The following is a 19,694-nucleotide window of genomic DNA, read 5'->3' as shown; positions in this document are numbered from 1 at the left end:
TCTATAACATATTTCACTGCCACTTCATTTATTTTTCTAACAACTGTTTCATCTAACTCACCATAGAAAATTCTATTTGATTTATAAAGAGTTGCATTAGCTCTTGAATCCCAAGGCCACAACCTTAAGAGTACATAATTACTCATATGTTCTTACAAAAAATTATAAACATGTTTTTTACAATTTTCAAATGATGTAGTTATAACTGGAATTGGAAAAGAAATGCCAGTAATCAAAATAGGAACTATTCTTCACACTAAACCTCTTTCATGAAATTTACAAAATTAATTTCATATTATGGTTGTTTTATGTGAATGTGTATTTGTGAACCACATGTATGTTTGGTATATATGAGGGTCAAAAGATAGCATCATATCTCCTGGAAATAGTGTTAAAGGTGGTTGGAAACTGTTATGTGATTATTTTAAATAACTTTTTGTCTGATAGAAATTCTCCCAGTACTCTTAACCACTCAGTAATGTCCTCAGTCATGCAAAATAATTTTTCTTGTCTTATTAGTATTAAAAATAGCCTTTTCTCATTCTGCTGCTCTCTGTTCCAGAGACAGCCACATCTTATCACGCAGTGCCAGCCTTGATGGTAAAGGTCAGTGTGAACAGATTTGGCCCTATTGGGTATGTGGTTATCAGGGCTGTCTTTTGCTCTGCACTTGGCAAAGACTATTGCCATCAGTGAGCCCTTCATTGATCTCAACTACAGGGTCTACATATATAAGTATGACTCCACCCCTGGCAAATTCAATGGCACAGTCAAGACTGTGAATGGGAAGCTTGTCATCAACAGGAAGCCAGCTTCCAGGACCGAGATGCCACTAATGTCCAATTGGGTGATGCCCATGCTGAGTATGCTGTGGAGTCTACTGGCATCTTCACCACCATGGAGTGCCGGAGTCCAGCCGGGAGGTGGGTCTTTCTTGTTGATTCTTCTTGAGGCAGTGAAGGGAGAAGAGCATTGGCAGAGGGTAAGATGTGGTCTTATGAAATGCAGTTACCTCTTGTCTTACAAGATACTTAGGGTTGCTCTATAATATTCAAAAGGGTACTTATCTAAAGTCTAAGTTACTGTGCTACTGTAGCTGACCTGCCTTCCCTTCTATGTTCCTCTGAGGCAGAAACTGCAATCTCTGACACTTAAACATATTCCTCAAACAACAAAGGATGAGGTAAATAACCTTTGTACTATCTAAGCAAGGACAGCTCAGCTCTAACTTTCATCCTGCTAGTCAGACATCAGAAGTCACAGAAAGAAAAAGGGTCACTTTGAAAAGTGATTATAGCATTTATTACTAAGTTGTAAAAAGTTTCCCATGAAAGCTATCGAAGACAATTTACTGACCACATGAAGCTCAAGAAGAAGAAAGACAAAAATGTAGGTGCTTCAGTCTGTCTTAGAAGGGGGAACAAAATACTCACAGGAGGAAATACAGGGAAAACGTGTGGAGCAGAGACTAAAGGAAAGGCCATCCAGAGACTGCTACACATGGGGATCCATCTTACATGCAGTCACCAAACCCAGTCACTATTGGGAATGCCACAAGGTGCATGCTGATATAGCTGTCTCCTGAGATTTCTGCTAGAGTCTGACAAATGCAGAGGCCATCCATTATACTGAGAACGGGGATTCCCAGTGGAGGAGGTAGAGAAAGGACTGAGGTAACTGAGGGAGTTTGCAAAGTCACAGGAAGAAGAAAAATATCAACCAATTATATACCCCAGAATTCCTAGGGACCAAACTACCTAACAAAGAGTACGTTATGGAGCTACCCATGGCTCCAGTCACATATGTAGAAGAGGATGGCATTGTCTGGCATAAATAGGAGGGGAAGCCCTTGGTCCTGTGAAGGCTTATTTCCCCAACGTAGCAGAATACTAGGATGCTGAGGTGGTAGTAGTGAGTATGAGGGGGAGCATCCTCAGAGAAGCAGGGGAGGGACGATAGGAAAAGGGGGAAGCTGGAAGGGGTATAACATTTGAAATGTAAATACATAAAATATCCAATAGAAAAAATTAAAAAAAGAAAATAGGAATATGTCAGTTATATAATGGATGAAAAATGAATTATAGTCAGTGGTAAGAACAAATTTCATGTACTTAAAAATATAACATGAATGAAGCATAGTGATATATTTGGCAAATAGTTTTACATATACAAACATATGTGAGAGAGATTAATATATAAAGGCTCATGTAAATAAGTATATGTAATATTTATCACGCCCAAAACAGAGGTCTATATTGAACATTCCCAGATTCTCCAAAGGGTATTTTTCCCCTCACCTATATTCTGAAACTTAATTCCTATATTTCTTAGAACTTTATCATAGTATACTAAAGAATTCAGGTCAATGTAAGTGTAAGAAGTTAACTTGAATTAGGAATTCCACTAATCTTTACAAAACTATCAATAATCTTTTTAAATTTTTTGTTTGTTTTTCATTTCTTCTTTTCTTTTTTACTTCTTTCTTCTCTCTCCCTCCCTCCTTTTCCTCTCTCTTCTTTCTTTCTTTCATTTTTTCACTCCAGAATTTATTCCCCTCCTGGTCCATTCTAGGACTGTTCCACCTACCACTCCTCCTCTCCACATCCTCGTCTACACCCCACCCACCCCACATGACCTCTAAACTCCCTGGAGCCTACAGTCTCTTGACAGTTAGGTGAATCTTCTCTGACTGAACCCACTCCCGGGATTCCTGTACTCTATATGTGTTGAAGGCTTCATCTCTCATCTGGTGCATGCTGCCTGGTTGGTGATCCAGTGTCTGAGAGATCTTGGGGGTCCAGGTCAATTGAAACTGCTGGTCCTCTTACAGGGTTGCCCTCTTCCTCAGCTTCCACCAGCTTTTCTCTAATTCAACCACAGGGGTCATTAGCTTCTGTTCATTGATTTGGTGCAATTATTTGCATCTGATTCTTTCAGCTGCTTGTTAGGTCTTTCAGAGGGCAGTCATGATAGGTCCCTTTCTGTGGTCCCTTTCCCCTTCATAGCCTCTGTAATGGTGTCAGGCCTTGGGACCTCCGCTTGAGCTGGATCTCCCTTTTGGCCTGTTTCTGGACTTTCTTTTCCTCAGGCTCTTTTCCATTTCCTTCCTTGCATTCTCTCACACAGGAAGTGTTATGGGTCAGAGTTTTGACTATGGGATAGCAACCCCATCCCTCACTTGATGCCCTGTTTTTCTGCTGGAGGTGGGCTCTACAAGTTCTCAGCCTTTTTTCATACGATAATCTTACAGATTCCCTTTCTCCACTCCTCCTAACTCTCCTCCACATCATCTTTCTATGAGATACCGTCTTTCCCTTCATTTGCTCTTCAGAAAAGAATAGGCAGAGAGATTGTTGCCTCCAAGAGATGAGAGCCAACATGACAGAACAAGATGCAATAAGACAAAGCAAAATCATACTGAGGCTGGACTTACACAGAGAAATTCAGATTTGTGTCTCAAATCGCCATTAATTGTGGACGACAGGTCCAAGAGTGAAAGCTTGAACTTTTATAACTGTCATAATTCCTGTTTGATATCCCTTCTTTCTTTATGTACATTGTCTAACTGTACACATAATTTTGATCTATTGTTTTCATCCACGATAGACAGCACAATATATATATATATATATGTATATATGTATGTATATATATATATATATATATATATATATATATACACTCACCCTCTTTAATCCTTTCCTTCCCCGTAAATTTCTGATCCACAATCCCTTCCTACTAACATTTCCTTGACCTCAGACCATTTTTTTCTGCACTTCTATTTAGGTGTGAATATTCAATACTTGTCTTTATTTATTGTTCTTATTTTTCTTAACATAGCATGCTCTAACTCTATCAGTGTTTCTTCATGTTACTCTTTATCTGCACCATTTTATCTCTATCTCTACCTCTATACCTATATCAATATGTAATATAGATATGTTTCTGCAGTATTGCATATGCATGTATGTGCATATGTATGTTTCATATGTATATTATGTTATATATTTATATATAATTTATCTTTTCCGATTAACATTCATATTTTCTATGTTATCATGTCTTATATACTGAAAATACTGCTGCAGTATATATGAGCATATAGTTATCAGCTGTTTCTTTGAAAATGTATGAATGTGTAAAGAAGGCAGAATACAAATTAGGTGTATGCTTTTAATTTTATGAAGGATCTACATGTTGTTTTGGGATGTGTGATTTAATTCTCCAATGAATGCATTTGGTCTTAGTCCTTTTTTAAGCAAAAGATTTCTAATTACTGCCTCTATTGCAGTGAATGATAATCTTTTGTATAAATTATTTATTTTATCTTCACTTCATTATATTACCATACTTACAAACTAGCTACACTACTTAGATGTTGATCAAAAATGTACAAATCTTTCCCCATTCTGCATCCTTTTCAGTTTTTTCCTTTTTATTATATACAAACACATTATTAAGATTTTCATTTTCTTTTTATTATATAAAATTATTATACATAGATTATAGTTTTACAATACAATTTGGCCATTTTCACACCCTTGTTCAACTTATTTGAGATATACTACTCTATCCTACACTTACAACTTTGTATTATTTTTATCATAAGCTTATTAAGTCCTATTTGTATATATTCTTAGATATGTGCCCTTTCTTTTAATCTATGGCTACACATTAAAATGAACTGGCTTTCCCTCTCCCAGCAGCTATCCACTGCCATTAAGTCTTTGACTCTGGGTGAGAATTCATATCCTATGCCCAAATCTGTGGTGCAATATGGTCTGTCTTCAATTTGCATGCAACTTCTGTATGCTGTGAGTTGATTTACATGAGAGGCATTCATCCATGGGTATAAAAATAAATCATTAGTTGTCATTTTTTTTCATCTAGCCAAATAAGAGTAGAATGTTCTGCATAGTTCCTATCATTAGGCTATATACAGGTTCTAGGCCCTACAATGTTGTCAAGTAGGTGTTTATACCTATAGAATGAGATTTAAGTCTAATCAGAAAGTGGTTGGTTGTTCTCATGATATTCATTTCACTATTGATCAGTTGGCATATCTCCTGATGATTTTCTCCTCTGTTGCAATGCATAGGACCTTCTACATTATGCAAGTTAGTCTATAGTATAAAATTTGCAGATAATTTTCCACAATACACTAGTAAACATATATGTCTTAGACAATAATGTCTTATAGTTATATTCTGCATTCTGAAGGGTAACCAAAAGAAATGTTTAGAAGTATATAATACTACCTCACTGGTCACAGAAAATACAAATTAAGATGAAATAAATAATTTAAGCAAAACCTTACCATCCTCTACAATAGATACAGTAAATAGAAATCTTCTGCCTAAAAAAAGACCAAGATCAAATGCACACATTAGAGAATTAAATCACACTTCCAAAGGAGAACACCAATACCCCTTAAAATGTCATATAGAATATAAAATGAAGGAAAATTTCCACATTCATTCATGAAGTCAGTATTTCCTGAAATTAGATACCAAGATCCATCACTTAATTTCCTATTGTTTCTCTAAATAATCATGATCCACTATCTCAGATGAACATGGACACCAAAACATTCAATTAAATACTTGCAAAACACATTCAAAAACACAAAAAAGTATATCCTCCACTATGATGTTGGCTTCATCTCAGAGCTGCAGGCACAGCTAAACATATGTTAATTAATAAATTAACCTACCATATAAGGTGACTGAAATACTAAAATCATATGATTATTTCATTAGATATAGTAAGACCACAGTGATCATCTAGGTAAATAGTAGTTACCATTTTATAAAGTTTGTTTCTCTTAAGAATAATCATAGTAGACTTTTTTCAAATAGTTGCTGGCTACTTATACTTCATCTTTTTACAAGCTATATTTTCTTGATTTTTTTCAATTGGATTATAGTATGATAGGAATCTGAAATGTCCCCACAGGCTGACATTTAGAATATTTGTTCTCCAAATGGTGGCACTATTGTAGAAGACTATGAGAACTTTCAGGAATGGGCCTTGTTAGAATTAGTAGGAATTGGCACTTTGAAGTTACACTATTCATTTGTTCTTGAACTCTTTTCCTACACTCTCATGATGTAAAAAGCTTCAACTGCATGTTTTCACTGCAATATTCTAAAGTTGTCTTTTTTGTGTGCTGTGAATTTAGTTCCCCAAACCCATGTTGAGAAGCTGAAACTCTCTTTAATCAAAATTATCCAGAATTGTCAATGCAACTGGCACACATGGATAGGTATACAATGTACACATTCTCCCCCTTCATTTACACACAATTATAAATAAAAATTATATGCATATATATAAAATTTCTTACCTTAAGCTGTTATTAGCAGTTATTGCCACAGCAGCACAAGAGTTAGTAATACAGAAAATTTACCAGTAACACCAGAAAGTAGCAACATTCATGTTGAAAAACATAGGAGATACAAACTTAGAGAAGCCCTATAATACCGTAAAGCTAGCTTAGTGAGAAATTCTGGTAGAAATTCAGAAGACAGAATGTTGGGTAGGTAAATGACATTTTAGATGGGAACAAGCACTCTCTTCCTAATTGGATACAAAACTGCCTATTACCTTAACATTGCAACACTATATGATTATCTACATATGATAAGTTACATTCCAAGATATCTTATGATGCAAGTGATCCATAGACTAGAGATCCATATATATATATATATATATATATATATAAAACTGTGTCTAATTATAATTGCTAAGCAGTTAAGGACCAAGTAATTGGTGCCTGGTCCTTACACTATTTGGCATTTGACTTACTGTCCACACTGTGCTTGTTTTCCAGTCAGAAACTTCAAGATCACAGGGGCTTTTACCAAGATATCAGAGAAAAACTTATGTGGCAAGGTAACATGTAGCATGCTTGAATTCTTTCAGGGTCCTCCAAAGAGGGTAATACATGAAAGACAGAGAGTAAAACCTCAGCCAAAGTAATCTATAGGGACTAGATGAAGAAAATACCTCATGAGAAAAGATACATGTGCTATTGAACTGACATGAGAATTATGCTTTATTATTCAGAAATGTTAAATTGTATCTTTGAGATCTCCCAAGTTTAATGAACTCGGATGATCCTACCTTGTATCACAAGGTACGAAGCACAAAGATGCAGGACTTATGTCTCCACTACTGTCTTTTGATGATGCTTTGGTACATTTCCCACTAGAGCATGTGAGCAGACTTACAGTATATGCCTTGTAGTCTTCAAATCTAATTATAAAGCAATTATTTAATATCAAAACATTTTAACAACTATGGCACTAGTGGCATAGCTTTCCTGGCAATTCAAAATTGTATTATTCTTGATACTAACTTTGAAAAGCCTATTGAATTTTCTTCTCAAGCACATCACATACCCTGTGAAGGCAAACCAGTAGGGTTGAAGTTTCTAATTCACTGCATTGTTGTTTTAAAAATCTTGATATCCTCAGCAATAGGACTTTATTATCTAGTTCTGGTAGGAAATACATAGTATTGGCATAATTCACGTTATTTTGGTGACCTCTGTCTCTTTTCTAGCTAACGACTTATTGGAAACTAACCCACACTTGTCACTAGATTTTTTAAAAACCTATATCCAGTTGAAGCAGTATTATAAATTTACATAGGATATCTCCACTCAAAGTCATTTTTAAATTGTGTGTGTACACTATCTAAACTACACAGAAAACTACTACCAAAAATCTACACAGTTGATTTTTGTATAATATTCTATATATTCTTAGTTTTTGCTGAACCTCCCCTCAAACTTCTACCTTTCCATTATATCTTCATATCCCTGTTTAAACCATTCCTGCTTAGTATTCTCTCCCTTTACTTCTCATGTGTTTGGCTCTCCCAGATCTTCCTTCCTGAATTGTTGAACATTTCTTCCTTCCTAGACTCTACAGATACTCATTCCAACTTAAACAGACAAATTTTAAAATGTTAAAATTAGACTCTCTGCAGCTAAGAGAAGACATATGGTACCTATCATAATGAATATTGGTTACTGCAGTCACTATATTTTTTAGTTATATCCATTTTTCTTCATTTCATAATTTTATTTTTTCACTCATCAATGTGTGTTTGTGTTTGTGTGTGTGTGTGTGTGTGTGTGTGTGTGTGTGTGTGAGTGTGTGTGTGGTGCATGTATGTCACATTTTCTTTGCTCATTTACTCATTATTAGACACCTAAGCCTCTGTTTCAATATGAGTTTCTTTGATGTGGGAAGACAATAAAACTTATCTTTCATTATAAGAGATAATAGTTTGAATGATGAACAAGGATTTCCTCAATTCAGTACTCTCTCTGGGCATTGGGCTCAGAACCACTATCTCAGACCCTGTAGGCTCTGCTGCATCTCCTATCCTCCCCTCACCTTGTCTGAAGAGCTTTCAGTGGCCACATCTTACATGGAAGTTTGTTTCTACTGCCCTGCCTGTTAGCAGGTGCTCAAGACTCTGGTGTGCACTGTGGCCTGTTAGCACATTTTCTCTAGAAAATGTTTCCTGACTGCAATGAGAGAAAGTGAAATGCATTGTCCCTTGCGTTCTGAAAATGTGACTAGAAAAGAAAGAGACTGTCTGGAACAGGCCGTATCTCTTGAAAATATCATGAGGAAGTTTTTTTTTTTTTTTTTTTTTGTAGCTGCAGATGCTGTTCAAAAGATTCAATTTTATCACATGAGACATCATCACAAATCTTGTAAGAAATATCAAGATGAATATGGTGTTTCTTCTGTAATTCCAAACTTTAAGATTTCTCAAGATTCAGTAAGGAGCAGTAATAGCAATGAAGTATCTTCATGTAATAACACAGAAACTTATCAGGTGGATATAAGTTCTTCTGGGCATTCCACCTTTAAGTGTCCCTCATGTCAAGAGTCAAATATCACTAGACAAAGTTTATTGGATCACTTTAATAGTAACCACCTATTTCAGATAATTTTTGAGAATCTTCAGCTAGGTGAGGAAACCCAATACCAAACTGCTGTGGAAGGGTCTTTTTAAGTAAACATGTTATATGTATAGATACCTCTTTATCCTTGCTACCTACAAGTACTATCTTTAAGAGGAAGATATGAAATCATGATTACAATAATTTTCTGTGTATATTAATAAAATGTTAATTAAGCCTACTGTATTAGGATTTTAATTGAAAATAAAGGTGGGTCACTTTAAAAAATAATGAAGAACAGAATGATATGGTCTGGAAAAAATATTGTGGTTGTGGGTTCTCCTTCAAGATTCATAACTGTGTCAGCCATAGGCAGTTGGCTAAGTTTCTATTATCAGGAATCATTTACCTATTGCTGAACAGGACTTAAGATATATTATATAGCTGTTAATTACCACCAAGTTATGCAAGCTAGTCTTTCACCCTTAGCATTTCACCTTTAGCATTTCACCAGTCTGTGCTTGTGTGATGGTTCACAGACATTACATCTGGGTAGTATTGCTAGTTGTTCTAATGGAAACTTGCATAGCACCTCCTTATGCCATGAAAGCTAGTCCTCAAAGAGGAGACTTAAAGGTCAAATATAGCTTGGGTTCTATTGGTCCTGAGACTAAAATAAATGGTGTCTTTAGCAATAGGACCCAAACTTCAACCTCTGTAAGGCAACAAATGACAAGAACAACTTATAATACTTAGTGTATCCCTTGAACAACACTGACACTTCCAAAGGCAACTCCTTGTGTATTGGTAGCCCAGATGGGAAGATTTTATTTAAACGTTATATGTGTATTTCATTACATCTAGTTATATGTAGATGTATAATAATATATAATAATATGGTTCCTTTCCATGCTTTTCAGACACACTTACTGCTGTTTTATCCTCCTATATTTATATTCATTCCTACTTCATAATTAAAACACCCCACTTTCAAATTTATTTACTAAAATAACTTGTACCCTGCTATCTGCTTCTTTATTGTTCTCTACTAGAGAAAGATACCCTTTTACCTATCTATTTTTTACAATTCCATCAGGATATACATCCACAATTGAAGATTTTGAGGTAACAATCATGGATGAGAGAAATTGTGACTTCTGTCTTCTGTGTCTTGCTTACCTCACTCAATATGATCTTTCCTAGTTTCATTCATTTAATTGTAAATTTCATGACTTCATTTTTCCTTATAGTTGAAAATACTCCATAGTATGTATTACCATTTTTCATTATCTATCCATCATTTGAAGAACATTTAAATTGTTTCTGTTTCCTAATCAGTGTGATAAGAGCAGCAATAGATAGGACATAGCAAGTATTTCTTTGGAGGTAGAGTCCTTTGCTTATATATCCAAGGCTGGTATAGCTATTGTTCCAAGAACCCAAAGGACTCCATAATGTTTTAACATTTATTGTTAATGCATTTCACTTCACTGGATAGTCAGATTCCTAAGTGCTCTTATTTTATCCTATCATGTATTGGAATGTTTGTCTGCTTGCTTTTTTGGGTATGTACTGTATTGTAAATAGAAAAGCTATTGATTGTTATATGTTGATTTTATATTCTGTTACTTTGCTGAAAGTATTTGACATATTTTATAGCTGTCTATGGGAGTCTTATGGGTCTTTTATGCATGAATCACATCTTCTACTGATAGGAATAACTTCTCATATTACTTTTTTAGTTCAATAAGTTTCTGTGGTCTTTCTTATGTAAAAATAAAAGAAGTATATACACTCTTGGATTTTCTTTTTTGAACAAATCATTTCAGATTTTTCTTGTTTAGTATAATATTGGCTCTAGGTCTGTCATGTTCAGGTTTTATTATACAGAAGTGTATTTCTAATATTCACAAGTGCCCAAGACCTTTGTAAATGTTGAATGACTTTTATGAACTTATGGATATTACCTTGTCATATAATTTCTAGAGACCATGTATATATGTCATGATGCATTAATTAACCTTGAATATGTTAGTAAGTTCTTGAATAGTTGAAAAGTAATCATTGGAATAAAACAATTTTGATCAAATTATGTGATTTTTCAGCTTGTCAAATTTTCATTTATGAATGTTTCATTTAGAATTTTCTAGTGTTCACTGGGGAAAAGTTTATATACTCAAAATTGTAATTACATCAACCTGCTTTTATTATCAGATAATACTGGCTTCATAGAGTCATTTTTGTTATATTCCTCCACTTTACTTTTCTTAATTATATTTTGTTTGTGTTTGGTTTGGTTTTTGAGACAGGTTTTTCTATGTAGTACTGACTGTCCTGGAAAATATTTTGTAGACTAGGGTGGCCTCAAACTCTCAGAGATTCACCTGACTCTGTCCTGGACTGATGATACGAAAGGAGTGTGCCACTGTCCTATTTCACAGTTTCATACAATGTGTTCTGATCATATTTCTGTTATCCCACCTCTTCCTGCATTCATCCTCCTTTACTCTCTTCAACATTGTGCTATTAAAACAAGAATTTCAGTACCGATAACAACATTTTCCTTTTCTAGCAGCTAAAAACTGGCTGTAAGTTTGGAGTTTGGGAATGGATTGATTGTCCAGCTCTTTGCTGCAATTTGTTTTGGCTTTGACTTCACTCATAATCTTGGTGTTGGGAAGGTTGGAACAAGGGTATACTCTGGGTTTACTGGTCAATCAGGCTTTTAAAATGAGTGAACCTTAAGTGAACCACAGAACCCATCTTGATAAGAAGCAAAATGATCAGCTTCTGATGACTGATCCAAGGTTGACCACTAACAGCTGCAGGCATAGTAAGATGATGTATTGATCTCCTTTTGAGACAACTTTATAAAAAAAATCACCCCTTCTAAAAATATAATGCTAACATTCTGTACATTTTATGTGATATTTAGATATGTCAAATGTAATACATTCTAAACATTTTATTATTTTCACTAAATAAAATAGCCTTTCTTTCTCTTTCTTCCCTATACATGTACTAATACCCTCTGGACTTCACTCTGGGTTGTTTCATTAAAAGGATAACTTGTCACATCTAGTTCAAGGTACTACCACTTAGATATATGTTCTTCCTCATAGCTTTGAAATCAAACCTTTGTTGCCAGAGAAATATTATGGAATGTTACCATCTCTGTATCCTGAAGTATTTGATATTTTAAATATTATTTTCTGATTTTCAAAACTTTTAAATTAATAAAGTACAAGAGACAAGGATAGATTCAAGGTACAGATCCCCTGTGGAATTACAATTTTACAAATTACAATTACCCTTTTTGGGGTGGTACATAATGTTCCTCAATTGAGGGCAGAGTGTATTTCTAATAAGCTACACGAGCCTTGCATATTCTTTACATAAATAATGTTATGTTTATTTTCTGCTTTCACATCTGTAGAAATGTGCTAAGAACATATTTAGTCCCATCACATCATAATTAAATACAGGAATTTTAGCATTTGTATTGACAAAAATAGTTAAAGAAGCTGAAAGTGTATTTTTATTAATCAAAATATATTTTCCATTTATTTTATATTCTACTACTCTGATGCTATATGTTCAATTATAGAGGAACAGAGGACAGGCACATCACCCATGTGTTCACACTTTTTTCAATTAGGTCTCAATTTATTAGCACTATTCCTTTGATTCCAAAGAAACTGTTTTTAGCTCTGACCTACATTTACTCTACTTTTAATTGACAATGTTTTTCTCTTTCAATTAGTTGAAGCCACAAAGCATCTGAGATAGAAAACTAAATAATTTGTACTAACCTGATTTAGGATAATGATAATCTTCAATGGTGATTTCCATAATTTCTATTATATCTTATTACAGTACCAATGAGCAGAAGAATACCTTGATGTTAACTAGAACTATGTTCTTCCTGTTGTATATTTCATGCAATATTTTTCTCTTCCTGTATCTTAAAAGTTCCAAATATTGCTAATCATCAAATGTATGAATAAAAACAATTGAGATAAAAGCATATTTATTATGAAAACAAACATGTAAAAACACTAATTTGAAGTTATTTGACAATGAATGCCATTGACATGAAATTGGAGTTATGAAATTTATTCATGGGCAGATGTCAAAAAAGTATGAAGTGTATAATGAGCATGAAAATATTACCAAGTTAATTTGGTGGTTTTTCAGAAAACTGGGAATAGTTGTATTTAAAGACTCAGCTATTCCACTCCTGAGCATATACCCAAAAGATGCACCACCATCCCACAAAGACACTTGCTCATCTATATTCATAGCAGCTTAATTCCTAATACTCAGACACTGGAAACAGACAAGATATCCCTAACCTGAAAATGGATAAAGTGGATGTGGTATATCTACACAATGGAATAGTATTCAGCTATTAAAAACAAAAATCATGAATTTTGCAGACAAATGGATGAAACTTGAGAATGTCATCCTGAATGAGCTAAACCAGATACCAATGTCATCCTGAGTGAGCTAACCCAGATTCCAAAGTACTTTTATGCATGCACTTTTAAGTATATGTTAGTCATAAATTGTAATATCCATGCTATACTTCATAGACACATAGAAGCTAAATAAGATGGAGGGCCCAAGGCAGATGCTTGAATAACACTAAGAAAGCTGAATAAAATGGTAATGAAGCAAATGGAGGGAGGAAACTGGGCCAAGGAGGGAATGGGGTGATTCAGGATCAGTGGAGGAGAGGGACAGGAGAGATAGCCAGATGGTTATGAAAATAAATGGAAATCTACGACTCCGTGGGGTGGGGTGGGGTAGGGGCATCTCCAAGATGAGACAGAGACAGGGGATAAGGGAGGGAACTGAAGAAGCAATTGAAGTGTCCTTAACTGTGACCCACAGCATTGGTAATATGGAACCTGAAGAGTCTACCTCCTGTAGCAAGGCAGGAATCCCAGTGGAAGCACAGGGACACCAACACATCCACAAAACTTTGGATTTACAATATTTTCTGTCTAAAGAAATGCAGCGACAAGGAATGGAGTACAGTCTGAGGGAATGACTAACCAATAACTGGCCCAACTTGAGACCCATTCCACAGAAACGCACCAATTCCTAACACTAATAATGATACTTTGCTATGCTTGTAGACAAGTGTCTAGCATGGCAGTCCTCTGATAGTCCCCACCCAGTAGCTGACTCAGATCAAAACACCCACAGCCAAACCATGGATGGAGCTCAGGGATCCTTATGGAAGAATAGTAGGAAGGACTGGTGTTCCTGAACGGAATAGGAACTCCACAAGAGTGAACATTTTCTAATATTTAGTTGAACGTTTATATTCAAACTATGTGTCCCAATTCTTTGTAATTTACATTTAATTAATGAACTGACTTAATGAAACTGTGTACATACCAAATAAATATGTTTCAGAGACAACTGACATCATACACACACACACACACACACACACACACACACACACATATATATAAAATGTAGTGTATTTAAACACTATTATTTGCATAAATACAATATACATGTTTAAGGCAATCTCAAGAAAAATAAAATTTCATGAAGATAGTATGAATTGGTAAGTACCTGTAAAGAATATAAGTTGTCTAAATTGTGCTAAATATTGAAAATATCCAAACTTTCAAAGAGACTATTGAAACATTAATATGTCAGGAACAAAGTTGTATTCAAGTCATTTCATGAGAGTCATCCTTAGAATTATAATTTTTTATTTTATTTTTTTTTATTAACTTGAGTATTTCTTATATACATTTCGAGTGTTATTCCCTTTCCCGGTTTCCGGGCAAACATCCCCCTCCCCCCTCCCCTTCCTTATGGGTGTTCCCCTCCCAACCCTCCCCCCATTGCCGCCCTCCCCCCATAGACTAGTTCACTGGGGGTTCAGTCTTAGCAGGACCCAGGGCTTCCCCTTCCACTAGTGCTCTTACTAGGATATTCATTGCTACCTATGGGGTCAGAGTCCAGGGTCAGTCCATGTATAGTCTTTAGGTAGTGGCTTAGTCCCTGGATGCTCTGGTTGCTTGGCATTGTTGTACTTTTGGGGTCTCGAGCCCCTTCAAGTTCTTCCAGTTCTTTCTCTGATTCCTTCAACAGGGGACCTATTCTCAGTTCAGTGGTTTGCTGCTGGCATTCGCCTCTATATTTGCTGTATTCTGGCTGTGTCTCTCAGGAGCGATCTACATCCGGCTCCTGTCGGTCTGCACTTCTTTGCTTCATCCATCTTGTCTAATTGGGTGGCTGTATATGTATGGGCCACATGTGGGGCAGGCTCTGAATGGGTGTTCCTTCAGTCTCTGTTTTAATCTTTGCCTCTCCCTTCCCTGCCAAGGGTATTCTTTTTCCACATTTAAAGAAGGAGTGAAGCATTCACATTTTGATCATCCGTCTTGAGTTTCGTTTGTTCTAGGGATCTAGGGTAATTCAAGCATTTGGGCTAATAGCCACTTATCAATGAGTGCATACCATGTATGTCTTTCTGTGATTGGGTTAGCTCACTCAGGATGATATTTTCCAGTTCCAACCATTTGCCTACGAATTTCATAAACTCGTTGTTTTTGATAGCTGAGTAATATTCCATTGTGTAGATGTACCACATTTTCTGTATCCATTCCTCTGTTGAAGGGCATCTGGGTTATTTCCATTTTCTGGCTATTATAAAAAGGCTGCGATGAACATAGTGGAGCACGTGTCTCTTTTATATGTTGAGGCATCTTTTGGGTATATGCCCAAGAGAGGTATAGCTGGATCCTCAGGCAGTTCAATGTCCAATTTTCTGAGGAACCTCCACACTGATTTCCAGAATGGTTTTACCAGTCTGCAATCCCACCAACAATGGAGGAGTGTTCCTCTTTCTCCACATCCTCGCCAGCATCTGCTGTCACCTGAGTTTTTGATCTTAGCCAATCGCACTGGTGTGAGGTGAAATCTCAGGGTTGTTTTGATTTGCATTTCCCTTATGACTAAAGATGTTGAACATTTCTTTAGGTGTTTCTCCTCCATTCGGCATTCCTCAGCTGTGAATTCTTTGTTTAGCTCTGAACCCCATTTTTTAATAGGGTTATTTGTTTCCCTGCGGTCTAACTTCTTGAGTTCTTTATATATTTTGGATATAAGGCCTCTATCTGTTGTAGGATTGGTAAAGATCTTTTCCCAATCTGTTGGTTGCCGTTTTGTCCTAACCACAGTGTCCTTTGCCTTACAGAAGCTTTGCAGTTTTATGAGATCCCATTTGTCGATTCTTGATCTTAGAGCATAAGCCATTGGTGTTTTGTTCAGGAAATTTTTTCCAGTGCCCATGTGTTCCAGATGCTTCCCTAGTTTTTCTTCTATTAGTTTGAGTGTGTCTGGTTTGATGTGGAGGTCCTTGATCCACTTGGACTTAAGCTTTGTACAGGGTGATAAGGATGGATCGATCTGCATTCTTCTACATGTTGCCCTCCAGTTGAACCAGCACCATTTGCTGAAAATGCTATCTTTTTTCCATTGGATGGTTTTGGCTCCTTTGTCAAAAATCAAGTGACCATAGGTGTGTGGGTTCATTTCTGGGTCTTCAATTCTATTCCATTGGTCTATCTGTCTGTCTCTGTACCAATACCATGCAGTTTTTATCACTATTGCTCTGTAATACTGCTTGAGTTCAGGGATAGTGATTCCCCCTGAAGTCCTTTTATTGTTGAGGATAGCTTTAGCTATCCTGGGTTTTTTGTTATTCCAGATGAATTTGCAAATTGTTCTGTCTAACTCTTTGAAGAATTGGATTGGTATTTTGATGGGGATTGCATTGAATCTGTAGATTGCTTTTGGTAAAATGGCCATTTTTACCATATTAATCCTGCCAATCCATGAGCATGGGAGATCTTTCCATCTTCTGAGGTCTTCTTCAATTTCTTTCCTCAGTGTCTTGAAGTTCTTATTGTACAGATCTTTTACTTGCTTGGTTAAAGTCACACCGAGGTACTTTATATTATTTGGGTCTATTATGAAGGGTGTCGTTTCCCTAATTTCTTTCTCGGCTTGTTTCTCTTTTGTATAGAGGAAGGCAACTGATTTATTTGAGTTAATTTTATACCCAGCCACTTTGCTGAAGTTGTTTATCAGCTTTAGTAGTTCTCTGGTGGAACTTTTGGGATCACTTAAATATACTATCATGTCATCTGCAAATAGTGATATTTTGACCTCTTCTTTTCCGATCTGTATCCCTTTGATCTCCTTTTGTTGTCTGATTGCTCTGGCTAGAACTTCAAGAACTATATTGAATAAGTAGGGAGAGAGTGGGCAGCCTTGTCTAGTCCCTGATTTTAGTGGGATTGCTTCAAGTTTCTCTCCATTTAGTTTAATGTTAGCAACTGGTTTGCTGTATATGGCTTTTACTATGTTTAGGTATGGGCCTTGAATTCCTATTCTTTCCAGGACTTTTATCATGAAGGGGTGTTGAATTTTGTCAAATGCTTTCTCAGCATCTAATGAAATGATCATGTGGTTCTGTTCTTTCAGTTTGTTTATATAATGGATCACGTTGATGGTTTTCCGTATATTAAACCATCCCTGCATGTCTGGGATGAAGCCTACTTGATCATGGTGGATGATTGTTTTGATGTGCTCTTGAATTCGGTTTGCCAGAATTTTATTGAGTATTTTTGCGTCGATATTCATAAGGGAAATTGGTCTGAAGTTCTCTTTCTTTGTTGTGTCTTTGTGTGGTTTAGGTATAAGAGTAATTGTGGCTTCGTAGAAGGAATTCGGTAGGGCTCCATCTGTTTCAATTTTGTGGAATAGTTTGGATAATATTGGTATGAGGTCTTCTATGAAGGTTTGATAGAATTCTGTACTAAACCCGTCTGGACCTGGGCTCTTTTTAGTTGGGAGACCTTTAATGACTGCCTCTAATTCCTTAGGAGTTATGGGGTTGTTTAACTGGTTTATCTGTTCCTGATTTAACTTCGATACCTGGTATCTGTCTAGGAAATTGTCCATTTCCTGAAGATTTTCAAATTTTGTTGAATATAGGTTTTTATAGTAAGATCTGATGATTTTTTGAATTTCCTCCGAATCTGTAGTTATGTCTCCCTTTTCATTTCTGATTTTGTTAATTTGGACACACTCTCTGTGTCCTCTCGTTAGTCTGGCTAAGGGTTTATCTATCTTGTTGATTTTCTCAAAGAACCAACTTTTGGTTCTGTTGATTCTTTCTATGGTCCGTTTTGTTTCTACTTGGTTGATTTCAGCTCTGAGTTTGATTATTTCCTGCCTTCTACTCCTCCTGGGTGTATTTGCTTCTTTTTGTTCTAGAGCTTTTAGGTGTGCTGTCAAGCTGCTGACATATGCTCTTTCCTGTTTCTTTCTGCAGGCACTCAGCGCTATGAGTTTTCCTCTTAGCACAGCTTTCATTGTGTCCCATAAGTTTGAGTATGTTCTTTCTTCATTTTCATTAAATTCTAAAAAGTTTTTAATTTCTTTCTTTATTTCTTCCTTGACCAGGTTATCAGTGAGTAGAGCATTGTTCAATTTCCACGTATATGTGGGCATTCTTCCCTTATTGTTATTGAAGACCAGTTTTAGGCCGTGGTGGTCCGATAGCACGCATGGGATTATTTCTATCTTTCTGTACCTGTTGAGGCCCGTTTTTTGACCAATTATATGGTCAATTTTGGAGAAAGTACCATGAGGAGCTGAGAAGAAGGTATATCCTTTTGCTTTAGGATAGAATGTTCTATAAATATCCGTTAAGTCCATTTGGCTCATGACTTCTCTTAGTCTGTCTACATCACTGTTTAATTTCTGTTTCCATGATCTGTCCATTGATGAGAGTGGGGTGTTGAAATCTCCCACTATTATTGTGTGAGGTGCAATGTGTGTTTTGAGCTTTAGTAAGGTTTCTTTTACGTATGTAGGTGCCCTTGTATTTGGGGCATAGATATTTAGGATTGAGAGTTCATCTTGGTTGATTTTTCCTTTGATGAATATGAAGTGTCCTTCCTTATCTTTTTTGATGACTTTTAGTTGGAAATTGATTTTATTTGATATTAGAATGGCTACTCCAGCTTGCTTCTTCTGACCATTTGCTTGGAAAGTTGTTTTCCAGCCTTTAACTCTGAGGTAGTGTCCGTTTTTGTCTCTGAGGTGTGTTTCCTGTAGGCAGCAGAATGCAGGGTCCTCGTTGCGTACCCAGTTTGTTAATCTATGTCTTTTTATTGGGGAGTTGAGGCCATTGATATTGAGAGATATTAAGGAATAGTGATTATTGCTTCCCGTTATATTCATATTTGGATGTGAGGTTATGTTTGTGTGCTTTCATTCTCTTTGTTTTGTTGCCAAGACGATTAGTTTCTTGCTTCTTCTAGGGTATAGCTTGCCTCCTTATGTTGGGCTTTACCATTTATTATCCTTTGTAGTGCTGGATTTGTAGAAAGATATTGTGTAAATTTGGTTTTGTCATGGAATATCTTGGTTTCTCCATCAATGTTAATTGAGAGTTTTGCTGGATACAGTAATCTGGGCTGGCATTTGTGTTCTCTTAGGGTCTGTATAACATCAGTCCAGGATCTTCTGGCCTTCATAGTTTCTGGCGAGAAGTCTGGTGTGATTCTGATAGGTCTCCCTTTATATGTTACTTGACCTTTTTCCCTTACTGCTTTTAATATTCTTTCTTTATTTTGTGCGTTTGGTGTTTTGACAATTATGTGACGGGAGGTGTTTCTTTTCTGGTCTAATCTATTTGGAGTTCTGTAGGCTTCTT

The 19,694-nt window shown here is 36.0% G+C and overlaps 1 long non-coding RNA gene and 1 pseudogene across 5 annotated transcripts in view; one reads left to right on the top strand and one right to left on the bottom strand.

Annotated features, from left to right (window-relative positions):
* The window catches only part of LOC134481503 (uncharacterized), an 85,472-nt gene that overhangs the window by 38,425 nt on the left and 27,353 nt on the right, over positions 1-19,694 (bottom strand). The gene's annotated exons all lie outside the window — the stretch shown is intronic.
* Rnf138-ps1 (ring finger protein 138, pseudogene 1) lies at positions 638-9,063 on the top strand (annotated as a pseudogene).

Source organism: Rattus norvegicus, chromosome 13 (genome assembly GCF_036323735.1).
Source record: "Rattus norvegicus strain BN/NHsdMcwi chromosome 13, GRCr8, whole genome shotgun sequence".
NCBI classification, from domain to species: Eukaryota; Metazoa; Chordata; class Mammalia; order Rodentia; family Muridae; genus Rattus; species Rattus norvegicus.
The sequence above is the reverse complement of the archived record's forward strand: the minus strand, read 5'-3'. Positions and strand labels throughout refer to the sequence as shown.